The sequence below is a fragment of the Macaca thibetana genome, chromosome 7, assembly GCF_024542745.1.
Source record: "Macaca thibetana thibetana isolate TM-01 chromosome 7, ASM2454274v1, whole genome shotgun sequence".
NCBI classification, from domain to species: Eukaryota; Metazoa; Chordata; class Mammalia; order Primates; family Cercopithecidae; genus Macaca; species Macaca thibetana.
Window position 1 is genome coordinate 159,075,714 of NC_065584.1, and position 17,061 is coordinate 159,092,774.

Sequence of the window (17,061 nt, forward strand, 5' to 3'; positions counted from 1 at the left end):
GGTGACTTCCAGGTGTGCCCAGGAGGTGCAAGCTACCAAAGTCAGGTCCTCTCACCTGAATTTTCATCCAGCCCAACTCTGCCTCTGGACCCCTGTCCCCTCTTGGGACTTCGAGGCCAGGCCTGGAGAGGATGTGAACAGCTGGAGGCCCTTCCAGACCCAAGCAGGACAGTGGGCATCTTCCATCAGGCGGAGCTCAGCCAAGATTCCAGCAGCACCCAAGGGCTGCTGAGCGACTCGCAGATGCCCATGCCTGGCAGCCTGGTCTCCATGGTCAGACCCCAGCCTCTCTCCCCTGAGCCCCTTTCGTCCTGCTCCCCAAAGCCCCACAGGTTTCCCTGCCTCCATGGCTTTGCCAAGGCCACCCACCTGCCCCCATACACTCCTGCTTCCACCTCCGTGCCTGCAGGCCTGCCCTGCCTGGAGGCCTTCCCCTGTGTTCTGCGGTTTCGCACCACATGGTCGCATCAGTTATCTGTCAAAGCAGCTGACACTCCCTCCGCTCCTGCCTCTGCCCCTTCCTGGCTCTGTCTGTGTCCCCCTCCCATCACCACCTTAGCCTATCTCCCCTCCTTCCTCAGTACTCAGGAGCCAGCAAGACTATGGGGCACCTGCTGACATTCTGCCTTGTCTCCCTGGCTTCTCAGCCTCCCCCCACTGCCTACTGCTGCCTCTGGACATCAAACCAACAGGACCCCTCTCTCAATAGCCCTGCACCCCACACCTCCAGCCTCTGCCCTCAGCTCTGGAAAGCACAGTCTCCACCCACTGCCTCCATGAAGCCCCTCCTCCCCATCCCCTTAACTCCTGGGATCTAACCCCTGCCCCAACACCCCACCGAGGCCACTGACCACCTCTCTGCTGTTATGTCTGGGGCACTTCGCTACCACCCCTGCCTCCACTCCTCAACGCCATTCCAAAGCACAGATCCTTCTTTCTCTTCTTAAAACATGTGCCCACTCTCCTGGGTCCTGAGACGCCCACCCAGATGTCCTCCCACCTCCCTGCCCACTCCATCACTGGCCCCTTCAAGGTTCCACTTCCTTCTCCGGGGTCACCCTCAAAGAAGCCCCACCCAGGAGTCTGTCCTTGGCCTTTCTCCCCTCCATCGCCTCCGCCCGGGGAGACGGACCTCTCCCACCCCTAGCCTTCCCTTCCTCCTACATCCTTAAGCCCCCCACCCTCTGGCTCCTCTCTTGAGGTCCAGACCAGATAATCTACATAACTGCTGGACACCACCTCCAGGATGTCCCTGGAGATGCCCTCCCTTCTCTCTCCCTTGTCCTCCGCCCAGATGCTGAAAGGGGCACCAGCTTTCACCCCTCCTGATTTCATCCAGTCTCAAGGCGTTAGATGCTGTCTATACTGTCCACACCCAAACAGACGCCTGGCTGTCCTCCCTCCCCCGTCCAGGCCTCTCCTCAGCCGCCCACACGACACTCCACTTGGATGTCTAACAAGCATCTCAGCCGTTCCAGCTCCCGCTCCCCACAGCACCCCAACCCACTTCCCCCACCACTACACTCTCCCCACCCCCGGCTGGCAGCTTTCTCCTTCCTGATGCTCAGACCAAAAGCCTTGGAGGCATCCCAGATCCCTCTCCCTCTCCTGTCCACTGGCAAACTCTGCTGCTCTAATCTCAAAGGAGACCCAGAGTCTGACCGCCACCCCCACCCTGGGCCAGGCCCCCATCATTTCTCACCTGGATCATTGCAGAAGCCTCCTAATTGGTCTCCCTGCTCCCACTTTTTCACTCCTGCCCCCAGGTGTTCCCAGCACAGTCGCCAGAGCCTTCCTGTTCAGATATGTCACTGGATCGCACCTCTTTGGTTGATGCTTCCCGATGGCTCCTGTGTCACTCTCAGGAAAAGCCAGGGAATGATTGGGCACCCTGGCCTCTTTGCCCGCATCCCCTGCTCTCCTCCCTGCACCCTCCTCTCTCTGACTGCACTGCAGAGGCCTCCCCTGGGGTATCAGTTGAGGCAGGCTGGGGTGTGCCACGGTGACCACCCGCAGTCACCAGGCCTTAAAACAGAGAGGGGCGTTTCTCATTCCAGCTTCATGTGCATGAGGGTCAGCAGGGAGGGCTACGCTGCATTGTCCTCTCTCGTGACCATGTCGGGGACATCTGGAGCATCACGTGCTTCCAGGCAGGGTGAAGGGAACATGGAGTCACTCGCTGGCTCCTCCATACTTCGGAAGTGGCACGCATCTCTTCACTCGTATCTCACTGGCCAGAGCAGATTACACAGCTGGGCCTAACCCCAAATGGAAGAAGTGTAGCCCTTCCCTCTGCCAAGAAGAAGAGACAGGCACTGATGGACAGGGGTGACCCTCCCCACTGCTGTTCCTCGAATGCGCCAGACATGCCCCCGCCCCGGGCCTTTGCCCTGGCTGTTCCCTCTGCCCGGAGTGCCCTTCCCCAAACACCTTCACAGCTCGCCCCTCACCTTCTTTCCGTCTTTGTTCAAATGGCCTTCTTGATGACGCTTCCCCTGACCACCTCACTTAAAACTTCAGATGTCTCCTGGACACGGGCTGCCAATCCCCCTTACCTTTACTTTAGCTTTCCATGGTTCTAACAGATTACCTAATTACATATTTCTTATGTCTATTACTATTGTCTGTCTCCATCAGCTAGAAGGAAAGCCCCTTGAGGGCAGGCCATGTGTTGGTTTTGGTGACTGATGTAAGCCCAGCTCCCAGGACAGTACCTGGCACCCAGCAGGCACTCCATACTTTTGCTACATGAATGAATGAATGGATTAGGGGCCCCACTCACCACCAGGTCTTGTTCCCACATCCTTCAAAGCTTTTCAATCTACACTTGAGACCCCATCCCAAACTCGCTGCCTTCCCTGGGCCTCGCTGTTTCTCATCCGGGTCCCCATCTCATAAAGCCCCTGACTGTCCCTGGCCTCCAGCCATCCCCTTCCAGTCCAACACCGCTGTGAAAGGCAGGATAGCAAGGTGATTCCAGCGTGGGCTCAGGGTCTTTTCTCTGGCTCTGCTGTTTACCAGCGGTATGACTTAGCCTTCCTTAGCCTTCCCGTGCTCCAGTTCCACATGTTGTGATAGCACTTCTCTCATAGAGGTTGGAGTGCTGAGAGGTTTAAATGAGACGGTGCATGCAAAGCACATTGTAAATGTGGATTATTGCTTTACAATTGCCAGATCTTGTTACCAGACAAAGTAGATCCGAATCTGCTGAAAACTGTCCCTTGGCTCCCGGTAGTTTTCAGTTTCTTCTCTGCACCCAGGGGCCCTCCCAAGCTGGTCTCCTTCTCACTTGCCTGGTCTGTCCCTTCTTGCTCCCAGTCCCACCAAACTCCCCAGGGCCTCCCAAGCCCATCATGCTGCCTCCTGCCCCGGCCTGGGCATTGGGCATTTTCTCTACTCTTCACTGACTTATACTTGCTTTCTTACTTAACAGAAATCCCAGAGCTTTTTTGCACATTCATACACAGAAAACTTTCAGATTCTTTTTTCGAGACAGGGTCTCGCTCTGTTGCCCAGGCTGGAGTGCAGTGGTGTAATCTCAGCTCACCGCAACCTCCGCCTCCCGGGTTCAAGCAATTCTCGTGCCTCAGCCTCCCGAGTAGCTGGTGCACACCACACCTGGGTAATTTTTGCATTTTTAGTAGAGACAGGGTTTCGCCATGTTGGCCAGGCTGGTCTTCAACTCCTGACCTCAAGTGATCTGCCCATCTCAGCCTCCCAAAGTGCTGGGATTACAGGCATGAGCCACCACACCCAGTCTCACATTCTTTTTTAGAGCTGTCTTGAATTCTATCATGGGGACATACCATTGGGATATATCAGTCCCAAGTAGATGGCTATTAAGAATGTTTTTGATCTTCTGCCATCACAGGTATGCAGTTAGTGTTTGTGCATCTGTCATATTCATGCAGGGTGTCTCTGTAAGACAGGCTCCCAGGAGTGGGATTGCTGGGTCAAAGGTAGCTAGTAAGGCATGACGTGCTGCTTCCCACGGCCTCGCCAGCCCAGTGTGCTCCCCACCAGACCCAGGATCTAGCCCCAAGGCTGAGTGATGCAGAATTCACGCCCTCGCCTCTGTGCCATCCTGCCTCCTTCAGCAGTAGGGCTGGAGCCCATGGTGAGGGGCCAACTCGACTTTCTGCCTCAGTCAGGGTCGGTCCACTTGATCGTGATACGTGGGGGCCGAGCTGGGAGGCGTTGGAGTTAGCGGAGGAGGTGAGGCCAGCTCCCAAACACTTCCAGAACACTCTGAGCCTTCATGAAGGCTGCGGGAGAGAGCATGGCCTCTTGCCCCCATTCTCCCCACCTGGGCTCTTTTCTCTGGCGGCTGCCTCCACCTCCCCACCAGAGCCAGAGTGGGACTGGCGGTGGCATCCCAGACACCAGTGAGCAGGCTACAGGGCCCGTCCTCAGCTAGGGCTGGGTAGTCAGATCCCTTGAAGACTTTGGGTGGAGGGCAGCCCAGGAGAGCCAGCCCCAGGCTGTGCCATGGCTCCATGGCTCATGTGGGCAGCCTCCCGCTGGCCCACACAGAGGCAGAGCTGAGTCAGCATCCAGGGTTGGGTGCCTCTGAGACCCAGGCCTGCTTCACTGGGAGGCGTCCCTGCACAGAAGTGAGAGGGCTCAGGAGGGGCCCGACTCTCTGCCTCTCCGCTGCTTCAGGAAAAGTCCTGCTCCTTGGCTGAGCCCTCAGGGTCCTTCTGTAGCCCCCTGCCCACCGCCTGCCCTCCGGTCTCCTACACCCCCTCACACTTCAGTCAGTCATATGGAAATGCTTGCAGTTCTCCACATGGGTTATTCCACTGCCTGCCTCCACACCTCTGACCACGCAGCTCCTTCTTTTCCAGCTAACTCCCACTTTTCCACAAAGACAATTCAAGAGTCCCCTGGAGCAGCCTGCTTGCACCTATGCACTCACATAGCACCTCGTTGGTTTTAGACCTGCCCGGTCCCGCACAGCACCCCCATCTGGGTTCACTGTCAGAGCTCTGAGCCCACTGGGCTACTCATCCCAAAGACATGTAGTACATCCCAATGTCTGTCTTTGCAACTGGGACAGGCCTGGCTGGGGGAGGGACAGAGGCTTCTACCTGGGGTAGCTGAGCTGTCCAGGAAAGTTTCAGCCACGTCGAGCCTCTGGCGTTGCCGAAATCCCCCACCCCATGGTGCCACAGCACCAGGGCAGCCCCTAGGAAAAGCCAGGCCCTCAGAGGCCTTGTGCTAAAGACCCAGAAACTGCCCCTGGGTCCCCGCAGGAGCTCTGCAATGGGGAAGTGAGCCCTCCTGAGGCCTGGCTGGCAGGAGGCTCTTCAAGGTCATGTGGACTTCCCCCAACCACTCGCGTTTCTGCACAGCAGCCACAGAGAAGGGCCTGGGGGCTGGTGGGAAATGAGATCAGAAGGCAATGTCAGCCTGAGTGGGCTGAAACCTTAGATGAGGAAATGAGAAGACGTCAGGCGGCTGGAGGACATGGGCTTTAGGACAGCCAGCACCCAGCCCTGCAGCTGAGGCCTCCGGAGGGAGCCAGAGGGAAAGGGAGTCCCCTCCCCACGGCCTGAGTCTCTGCCAGTGCCCAGCACTCCCAAAGGATCCACCCCAACCTGAGAGACCCTAAAGACATTGGAGCAGCCCCAGACACCTCCTCCCAGGGCCACAAAGGCCCCTGACATGCCCATGGCAGTCCAAGGCCTCCAATTGGAGCCATCTTTGGTAAATCTGGGTCCCATCAGCCCCCACTGCCCTTCCTGGTACCCTGAGCATGCTGGCAAGGGGACTGGAAACTGCATCCCATCTTGTCTCATATACCCACAGTACCTGATGTGGACATGACTCACCCTGGGGTCCTGTGAGTCATCAAGGGTGTATGAGTAAGGGGCAGAGCATTTCAACTTAGTCCCATAACACATGAGCTCATTAAGCAAATATTACCCATGCCTAGATTTGGGGCCAGTCACTACCCACTGGAGGCTGTGGGCTCCAAGGTATGGCAGCAGGGGAGGCCAGCCAGGCTCTGCCCAGCTCACCCTTCCCTGTGAGGATGGACCCAGCCAGGCCTCCCACCTCCACCCCTAGACTGGGGGACCCGGGGTGGGGGCAGGAAAGGGGACTGAAAGTGGTGTCTGGAGTTAAGCCCATCTCCTCATCCCCTGCCATAGGGATCAAGATAGGGGTTAAGAGTCACCCCACAACCACCCCAACCCACTCTGAACGCTGGGGTCTCAGGGGACAAGCGAAACAGAACTGAAACTGGGCAGAGAAGAAACAGGTCCGGGCCTGCCCCAGAGACCTCTGTCTCTCACCCCTTACCCATACACATCCTGACCAGGGCCTCTCCCCAAGCCTGGGAAAACCTTTCAAGCTTGGCCCTCTCTCACCTGGGCTGTCTCAGCCTCCTGCGCCCTCCCCCCACCCGCCCTGCCACCGTTCCCCACTCCCGGTCTCATGCTGCCCCAGGCCTCACCCCACCAGAGCTAAAAGGACCCCAGGCTGGGCATCCGGAGATCAGGGATCTGGTCTCCCTCTGCCCGTATCTTTTGGGATGACCTTTGGGAAGTCATTCCCTCCTCTGAGCCACAGTTTCCTCATCTGGCTTGGGTTGTGGGCACAGAGTCTGCAGGTGAGGGCTCTGATGGTTGAGTTTCAGGCCAGTCTGAGACTTTGCACATTGTAACACTGAGGCACCCAGCACCTTGACCACCACTCATCCTGGGGACTTGGGAAGGGGCAGAGGCTGGGATTGGGCAGTAACAGCCAAGACCTCCCCAGGGCACAAACACTGCCTCCCTGAAGCCTGCCCCGCCTGTCCACGCAGGTCACTCCCATCACTTCACCTCCTCCTTCCCTCCGCTCGGCACCAGCCACCACTAGGTCACATTTATGTCCCTTTGGCTCTGCAAGAGCAGCCCAGGCCCCTGCATCCCCTACCTCAGCACAGGCCTGACACCAAGCAGGGACTCAACAAAATATGTGTTGAAGGCCAGGCACAGTGGCTCATGTCTGAAATCCCAGCACTTTGGGAGGCCAAGGCCAACAGATCTCTTGAGTTCAGGAGTTTGAGACCAGCCTGGGTAATGTGGTGAAACCCCATCTCTACAAAAGATACACAAAATTATCTGGGTGTGGTGGCATGCACCTGTGGTGCTCCTGAGTCAGGAGGCTGATGTGGGAGGATTGCTTGAGACCAGGAGATAGAGATTGCAGTGACCCAAAATTGTGCCACCATATTCCAGCCTGGGTGACAGAGCAAGACCTTCTCTCAATCTCTGTCTCTCTCTCTCTCTCTCTCTCTCTCTCTCTCTGTGTGTGTGTGTTGAAAGAATAAAAGCAGAGCGAATAACAAGTGCTGGTGAGACTGTGGTGAGATTAGAGCCCTCACACTCTGATGGCGGGGATGTAAAATGGTATCACCTCTGTGGAAAGCAGTTTGGCAGTTGCCCAAAACGTTAAACACAGAGTTACCGTGGGATTCTGCAGTCCCACTGCCAGGTAAATAGATGTTCCAAAGAGTTGAAAACATCTGAGCACACAAAAACTTGTACATAAATATTTATACAGCATTATTCTAGATATTATAATAATAGCCAAAAAGTGGGAACACATCCATGTCCATCAACTGAGGCACAGATAAATAGCATATGGCCTAGCCACACAATGAGGTATCATTCAGCAGTGAGAAGATGGGGCGTCCTGGTTCATGCTACCACATAATAAACCCTGAAAACAGTATGCTAAGTGAAAAAAGTCAGACACAAAAGGTAACATGTTGTACAATTCCATTTATATGAAATGCCTAGAAGCCAGATGCAGTGGTTCACGCCTGTAGTCCCAACTATTTGGGAGGCCCAGGTGAGAAGATTACTTGAGCCCAGGAGTTTGAATCCAGCCTGAAAAACATAGCGAGACCTCATCTCTAAATAAATTATTTCATTATTTTTTAAAAAATGTCCAGAAGAGACAAATCCATAGACAGAAAGTACATTAGCTGGGGAACAAGGAAAGGAGAAGTGGCTGCTAACAGGCACAAGGTTTCTTGGGGGTGAGGGAATGTTCCGGAGTTAGATAGTGGTAGGTGTCATACCGAATTATGAATATACTCCAAACCACTACACTGTGCATTTTGAAAAGGCAAAATTTGTGTTATATGAATATTTTCTGACTAAATAAACAAATAGGCAACAACAGCCACCCCAGGGACATGTTTGGAAGGCCAAACTTGTCTGACTGGCTGGGTGGCTTGTCTATTTGTGTGTTTCTTAAAACAGCATTCTGCAGGACAATCATTCTTTACTTGGAAAACCCCCACCCCCTCACTCCACTCCTACCTCGAGACAAGGCCTTTGAGGAGCCGGAGGGAGGAGAGGGGCTCTGGGGAAACCTAGGGGACATTGCAGTGGGGTGGTGCCCTCTCCTTGGGCAGGTGCCCCCATGATGAGCAGACTCAAAGTCCAGCTACAGTCCCAGCTCTGGTACAGGTCCTGTCTCTTTCCTCAGTTTCCCCAACTGCAGTCTGCCTCCGAGGGTCTTTCTGAGGTCAGGATGTAGCATGACAGAGCCTGAGAACTGCCGAACTGCTGTGCCCTCTCAGTGACCCCTTTTTGGCATGCATTCCAGATGTGGGACCAGAGGTTGGGCAGTTCTTCCTTTGGTCTGACCACAGTATTCCACTTGGAGACAGCAGTGGGCAGAGCTTCCACTGAGTCACACTGACTCAACTTTCATCAGCTTCAGGCCCCCGTAGGGGTCCTTCCCCCACCGGATGCTCACTTTGCTGTAATGGGGCAGGATGTGGGTTCCCTGCTGTGGGAGAGCAGCCCCCACAGCAGCTGCTCCCTAAGATGGTTCTGGCAGGAACCAATGAGAGGAGAAGGCTGATCTCCAACCCTGCCAGGGCCCCCGCGGCCCAAACAGAGGGCCTCTCAGCCCCCCTCGGTCCCAAGTAGGACAGATTGACAGGTCACCTCCCAGTCTCAGAGCCTCAGGGTGTCTTGGAACAGGTGATCCCATCATCTTCCTCTGAGGTCCAAGCCTCAGGTGCTAGTGGACTCTGTGTAGGGAACCCTGGTCACTGGGGCAGACCCTGTCCCAGACCTGATCTTTGCCATTTTGTCAGAGTGGCCCACCTGACTGCTTCCCTCTGCTGTGTGTATCACTTGTATTAACCTCAAGCCCAGCAAAGAGAGCAGGAGCTTGGGCCAGGCGCAGTGGCTCATGCCTGTAATCCCAACATTCTGGGAGGCGGAGGCAGGTGGATGACTTCAGGTCAGGAGTTTGAGACAAGCCTGGTCAACATGGTGAAACCCCGTTTCTACTTAAAAAAAAAAAAAAAAAAAAAAAATTAGCCAGGCGTGGTGTAATCCCAGCTACTCAAGAGGCTGAGGCAGGAGAATCACTCGAACTCAGGAGGCAGAGATTGCAGTGGACCAAGATTGTGCCACTGCACTCCAGCCTGGGAAACAGAACGAGACTTTGTCTCAAAATAAAAAAAAAAGGAAAAAGTAAAACTCCTGTTTCTGGAGGACAAAGATTAGATGCATCTTTTTGCTGTGAAATTTTGGTAAACTACTTACCCTTTCTCAGCCTCAGTTCTTTGAACTATGAAATGGAGACAATAATAATAGTATCGACCTCAAACAGCTGGTGAGAAAACTAACCAAGATAATTCATATAAGGTTTCAGAACAGTCCCGGGCAGGTGCGTGACATATGCATTTGGCTTTTGTTCGCCACTATTACTACTTGCTTACTGAAGCCGAGCCAAGTGACGGGGCAATGTCCCTTTCTGGCAAGGAGGGTAGAGGCAAGTGTCACATTTCAGAAAGATCCCCGGGCTCCTGTTGAGTCTGTCCCCATGCCAGAACCTGCCCATGGGGGCTCTAGCTCCTGCCCTAGCAGCGAGAGGGGTGCCTCCTTCTCTGGTGCCCAGCCCTAGCTCACCTGCCCTTCACAAGCCTCCTTCCAGCACAGCCTGCACCACACGGGAGCTCAGTAAGGGGGTTGCTCTGAACAGGGAGCAGGCCCACATGCTGAGAGTGGTGGAGGGGTGCATGTTCTGATGACCAACTGAACCCAGACTCCAGGGCAGGACAGGTCCTTACTGACCATAAGGGCTTCCTGCCTGCCCTCTTCCCATGCAATTGCCTCAACCCTGGGACACCAGGAAGGTTGAGCATTCAAGGAAAGCCCCAGTCTGCCCAGGAAACCCAAGTACCTGGTGGGGCCTCATCCGGCCCATTGTCCTGAAAGGACAGGAACAAAGGCTCTCTCATCATGGCCACCCCCCTAGGGACGTCCAGCCTCCAGCTTTCTGTGGGTGGGGCAAATGATTGACCAGGCTTCCCTCCCTGCAGGCACCTCCCTCTGGGGCCTCCCGTGGTCCAGTCATCCCTGGTCCCCAGCTCTCAGGTGGGTCACAGGGCATCTCAGCAGGACCACCAGGAAGAGCATCAGGAGGGGAAGGAGTCAGAGAGCCCTCCAGGCCAGCGCACTGCTAACTCCACATCTCATGTTCCTGTCTCATCCCCTCTGCTCACCTCCAGAGACTCCCCTTCCCCTCTCACGCTCTTCGCTGGCAGGTTATAATGGCCCAGAGATCCCCACCAGAGTCCCAGATATCAGTGGGGATACCAGCCTATTCCTCCAAGCTCCCAGTTGCCAGTGACAGGGAGGCAGGCACAGCCTGGAAATTAGCTGTGGGTTCTCCCTGAGCCTGTGGGCACATGGAAAGAGAACTTCACCACCGCCCCCTTCTCTGAATACACATACAGGATCTGAAGAGGGAAGATTCTGTGTGGATGCCTGTGTGCACAGATGTGCATGTCTGTACATGTGTACGGGTGAGCAGGTCATACGTGTGGTCCCATATGCCCGCATGTTGTATATATGCATGCCTGTTTTGTGTAAGTGAGCATAAGAAGTCAAGCCAGAGAGAGAAACAGGAGGAACAAGAAGAGACAGAGAGAGAATAGAAACAGAGACCAGCCGGGAAACAGAATGAGACTGAGACAGAGAACAACAGAAGACCAGAGAGGTAGACAAGCCACAATTCCATCTTCCCTGGTGCTGGTTGCCAAGGCAGACAACTCTCCTCTCACTTCATTGATGTTCTGCCTGTGTTTATACCCATGATTGGGGTGGGGTTCAGGAAAGGATGTATCAGGGCTAGGACAGCCCCACCTCCATACTCACAGGGCCAGTCAGGGCCCTCTGCAGGGGCTGCCGTTTCCTCAAGCTGAGGAATGGGCTTGGATCCCTTGGATGCCTTCCAGGGTTCAGGAATGCTCCCATTGACTCTGGGCTCTTCAGGTGGCTGGGGAAGGGGAGCACCTCTGACAGGCCCCATGCCGGGGGAAACGTCCTGAGACTGACCTGTCACAGGCTGACATGCACACCAAAGAGGTCTCAGGTCTGCTGGGAAATGAGGGGCTGGTGGAGGTGAGAAAACCTCAAGTTCTAATGCCTTCCTAACACCTTTGTCTCGCCTGAGAAGCTTCTAGATTCCACCCACCCCTGTTTCCTTGGGGGAGGTGTTGTGTGGAGGTGGGAAGAGGCAGGAGTCCAGGTTCTAGGCCAGGCTCTGAGGGGCCAGGTAGCTCAGAGCAAGAGGCTGGCCTTGCACCTGCTCTGCCTAATGGGACAGTAATGCCCACGCTGGCACTCCGCCTCTGAGGCCTGTGGTGAGGCCGTGGAGAGATGTCAGGGACAAGAAGAGACCTTGGGAACCAGCTGTGGGAAGAACAGCCCATGAGCTCAGCGTTTCCCCTGGCTTCCCCGAAAGCCGGCCCCCAGGAGAGGAAGGTGACTGTGACTTCCGCTGCCACCACTTCCTACAGCTGGGACCCTGCTCACTGAGAGTGTGGAACCGTCATGGGCCAGCAGTGTCACCTGCACACTCCCTCCTGCCACCAGGAAACGCTTCTGCAGGGCAGGTCCCCAAGCCCCATATCTCAGGCTCCGACCAGGATGTGTCCTCAGCAGTGGCTGCCCGACGTGGAGGGAAGGGGCGGGTCCCAGCTGGGTATCAGGATATGGAGGGTTTGGTTCCAGCTCTGCTACCGAGGTACTGGTCGCCTCGAGGACTTTCCCTTGCTGGACCTCATTGAGGAGCCTTCCTGCATTGCTGAGCAGGCAGGAACCCCAGAAGCTCAGAGCCGGAAGGCACCAGGGCTTCCCACAAATGAAAGATGTGGAAGACCCAAAACAGGGAGACAGGCCCTGGCACCTGAGCATTCCTTCTGGACTAAGGGGCTCTACACAAGGTGTGGGTGGCACCGGAGCTACTGCAGGCTGCCAGATCCGAGGGGTAGCCCTGCTCCACCGTGGGCAGGACGAAGACATCATCTACTCCAGGGTGTCCATGCGTGGGGTGGGAGCCGACAGACCTGAGGTGCTGCCTTCCAACTTGGGCCTGGTCCCCTCACTCCGTCCTGTGCACCCAGCCCTTCGGCTCACCCTTTCCATGGCATGCTGCACTCTCTCGCACCCCATGCTTTGCACGTGCTGGTTCCACTACCTGGAACACCTTCACCCCACTTGTGTCTGGCTAGCGTCCCCTCCAGAATCGAGAGTGGACAAAGCATGGGGTCTGGAAATCCAGGGGTCAGGGTCCAGGCTGTTAGGAAAGGCAGAGTGGGAGGCAGACCCTCAGCAAGCCTGACAGCAGGGAGTGCTGAGCTCAGGGTTCTCAGGGGCCAGGATGGGACAGCAGCCGAGGAGATGGGGGTCGGTGGCTGGGGCAGATTGTGCAGACAGTCTGGATTGTGGAGGAGCTGCCGGGCGCAGGGCCCCGCTTGGCGCGGGCGGCTGTGGGGGAGGCTGAAACTGCAGACTATTTTTAGGCTCCTGCTGAATTGAGAGATGAGGATGCTCCGGGCTACAAGCCCTCATTCGCTGGGGAAAGACTAAGGGGGCCCCAGTTCCCCCAATCTGCCCCCAGAGCTCAAAGTCTCCAGAGCTTCCTCTTTTGTCTCTAGGGACCAAGGTCTGGGGTCAGGAGGCAGACTGGAAGTATCCCCAGCACCCTTGATAGGCAAACACCCACAAGAGGTGATTTCCATACCATTTGCACACTGCCCTGCTTCCTGATCAGAAGGAACAGAAAAGTTCCCTTTTAGAAGACCCTCAGCAGGGCAGTGCATTCACCCAAGTCCACTTTCACCTGCCCCACTGGGCATCAGGAGTGTCCCAGGAGGGTGACACGAACTCTAAAGTCAGAAGCACAAACGGGGGTTGTTAGCACTGTGGTGGGGCGACCGCTAGGCTCGGGGCAGCAAATACATTCCATCTGATCAATTGCTGGTGGCTCCTAAAGAGAAATGCTGGTGAGGATCCGTTCATGCATTCCACAAATAATTTATTGACCACCTACTGTGTGCTAAGTGCTACTCTAAGTGCTGTGAAATTTAGCTGTGAACAAAAAAAGACAAAATTCCCTGCCCCCACAGAGCAGACGTTCCATAGCAGTGTTGTCCAACAGAAATACAATATGAGCCACACATATAATTTAAAATGTTCCAGTAGCCACACTAGATAAAAGTTAAAGGAGGCCAGGAGCGGTGGCTCACGCCTGTAATCCCAGCACTTTGGGAGCCCAAGGCGGGCAGATCATTTGAGGTCAGGAGTTCGAGACCAGCTTGGCCAACATGGTGAAACCTCATCTGTACTGAAAATACAAAAATTAGCCGGGTGTGGTGGTGGGCGCGTATAATCCCAGCTACTCAGGAGGCTGAGGCAAGAGAATCGCTTAACCTGGGAGGCGGAGGTTGTGGTGAGCCAAGGTCCTGCCACTGCACTTCATTCTGTGCTGCAAAGCAAGACTCCATCTAAAAAAAAAAAAAGTTAAAGAAATAGGTGAAATTTTTACATTTTATCTAGCCAAATATATCTTATATCTGAAATATTATCATTTCCTTGTTTTTTTTTTTTTTTTTTTTTTTTGAGACATTCTTGTTGCCCAGGCTGGAGTACAATAGTGCAATCTCGGCTCACTGCAACCTCCACCTCCCGGGTTCAAGCGATTCTCCTGCCTCAGTCTCCAGAATAACTGGGATTACAGGTACATGCCACCATGCCCGGCTAATTTTTGTATTTTTAATAGAGACAGGGTTTCACCATGTTGGCCAGGCTGCTCTCAAACTCCTGACCTCAGGTGATCCACCCGCCTTGGCCTCCCAAAGTGCTGGGATTACAGGTGTGAGCCACCTCACCCGACCTCTAATATTATCATTTCAAAGTGTAATTGATGTAAAAATTTAAGGTCATCTTTTTCATATTATGTTTTCAAAATCCAGTGTGTCTTTTATACTTATAGCACATCTCAATTCAGATGAGCCCTATTTCAAGTGCCCAGTAGCCCCCAGAGAATGCAAGTTCTAGAGAAAATTGCTCATCTGAGCTCAGGAAAGGAATGCCACGACTGATTAGCAATGTCTGCTCCAGGCATAGGCTAGAGCTGAATCAAGCTGCAAGCCATGTGTGTGCCCACCATGATGTAGGCTCAGCCCCAAGGACGTGTTCACCTCTACCTAAGCCCTTCTGAGCTCATTTATTTTGCCCAACTTGAAGGAACTGCCAGAGTTCTGGGACCTTGACTTGGTTTGAGCGCAGCGGTTCTGGTGTGAACACCACTCTACAGAAAGGCCCTGGCATACTAAGAGGGCCAGGGCCTCCCGAGGTTGGTTCTGTGCTCCTTCCCTTGGTGGGAGCTGACTCATGGCCATTGGTGACCCTGAGAATGTGGATTTTGTTTTTGTTTTTCTCCCAAGGTCCCTTCCTCCCAGAGCTAACCAATGCTGACATAAACGTGTTTCCTGAGCCCCAGATTTAGCCATTTCAGCCCCATTCCACTGGCCCATGCCTACAGACCTCCTGTCTGGCACTGTAGCCAGGATGGCTGCACTTCCTTTTCCAGTTAGCAAGAGGCTAAAATTGGACCTTGTAAGGAGATGGTGAGGAGTGGGTCTTTGGTGTAAGAAATGGGGTGTAAGAAAACATGGATCTCAGGCTCCCATTATCCTCACCATTATTATTATTATCATTATCATCTACCCCATCCCTGCTCAAAATCCTTCAATGGCTCCCTAGTGTCTGCAGGATAAAGATCTTGCTTTAGTTCTCAGGATCGGGAACTGATGGAGTCATCCAGTCTCCCCTCTAGATACTCTCCCTTCTCTCATCTTATTCATTCAATAAGAATGGCTTGAGCACCTACTATGTGCCAGGCACTGTTCTAGGTACTAGAGATACAGCTGTGAACAAAACTGATGAGGATTTCTGGCTTCATGGAGCTCATTTTACTCCAGCCAGCCCTCTCACACTCCCAGGCCTTTGTAAATGCTATTCCCTCTCCATTCAGTCACTCCTCCTGGGGAACTTCTACACATCCTCTAAGGCGCTACTCAAAGCCTTCCCTGAGCACTCTGCCCAGTGGGTTAGGTGCCCCCTCTGAGATCCCACCTCCCACCTAGGACCGTCACACCTGTGGTCACTGTCCAGCCCACTGCCCTTCCCTACCAGGCTTTGAGTGTCTCCAGGGCAGGGGCTGTGCCTTCTCTCCCAGGGACCCCAGAGTTTGCTTCCAGGTGCACCCTCCCAAAGATCAGGAGTGAACAGGTTGAGGCATTAGTATAGGGGGGAATCCAGGATTCCTCTGGAGAATTCCAGGTCATTCTGAAATCTTTGCCAGGGAGCATCCTCCTCCTGGCATTCCAGGGGAGGGAATCATAGGAGCAAATGCATACAGTGGTTCCAGCAAAGGAAGGTAGAAGGCTGAGGAGAGATGGGAAGGGATAGCGGGGCCATGAATGCTGGATCCAGACTGATCAGTCTGCAGGTGCAGGGAGCTGTTAAATGATTTGATGTAGCAGAGAGACAAGAGGACACAGCAGCCTTCTCTCAGGGAGAGAGGATGACAGGACATGTGGACGGGGGATAAACTGTAGTGACTCTACATTCCTAAAGTGGGAGGGAGGCAGAACAAAATCTCCAGTTCCCAGCTGCTTTCCCCAGAAGAGTTGAGTTTTCAGTCTCATCCCTCTTCCTCCTTCCCAACGAGAATGCACAAGAGAGCACAGAAGGATGGGCCTGGCTCCTGCCCGTGGCCTGGCTCCTGTCTCTGTCCTGGCCCTCAAGAAGCCAGTGCTGGCACCGTGGATATCGTGTGGTTATGGCTAGAGCAGATCCTCCCACCACCTGGGCCCAGCCTAACCGTCCTGCCCACACACCGCCAGCCAGAGGCCTGCTGTGCTGCTTGTCCAGTGGGGAAAACAGGGCAGGAGGCTTGTGCCTGGCTGGCCTCCTCCCTGCTGGCTCATTTACACGGAATTTACATGGGCTCATTTCATGCCTTAATGCACACGGCTTCCCTCCCAGCCCAGCCTCTCCTGGTGCCTCCACAGAGACAAAAGAGTGGGTTCCGTCACTCAAATCCCCTGCCATGGACCCATCAGAGTACCAAGAGCATCTCTGGAAAGAGGCAGGCTGCTGAGGCCCAGAGAGGACAGGGAACTCACTGGAGACCACCAGCACTCCAGGAGGGACCAAGGCTTAAGCCCACACTTTCTCCATTTGCCACTCAGCCCATTTGGGGCTGGAATTCACTCCCATCCTTTGCTTTGCCACCAGCCTCCAGCTTGCTGAGCGGGAGCCTGTGAAGCCCCCGTCCTGCTGCTGATGCTTGGCTGTACACTGGAATACGGACAGACTGCAACAGACAAGATGTACAGGAAAGGGGTCCACAGAAGCCCAGGTCCAGCCCTGCCTTTTACACAGGAGAGAAATGAGGCTCGGGAAAGGCGAGGGTCTGCCCAGGACCACAAATTGTGGCAGCAGCCCCAGGTCTCTGCCCCAGTCACCCAGGGCTCTTCTGGGTTCCCCAAACTCCCAGAGACCCCTGTTCCTGTGTACCTGCTGAGACCTTGGTTCCCCGGGGCACGCTGAGCGTTGAGGGAGAAAAGGATGGGGAGAATCCTCAGGAATGGGCTGGCTATGAAAGTGCAGAGCAAACTGAAGTGGGAGGGAGCACTGTGGGCGGGGGCGATTCCAATCCTGTGGGGTCTGCCAGAGCCAA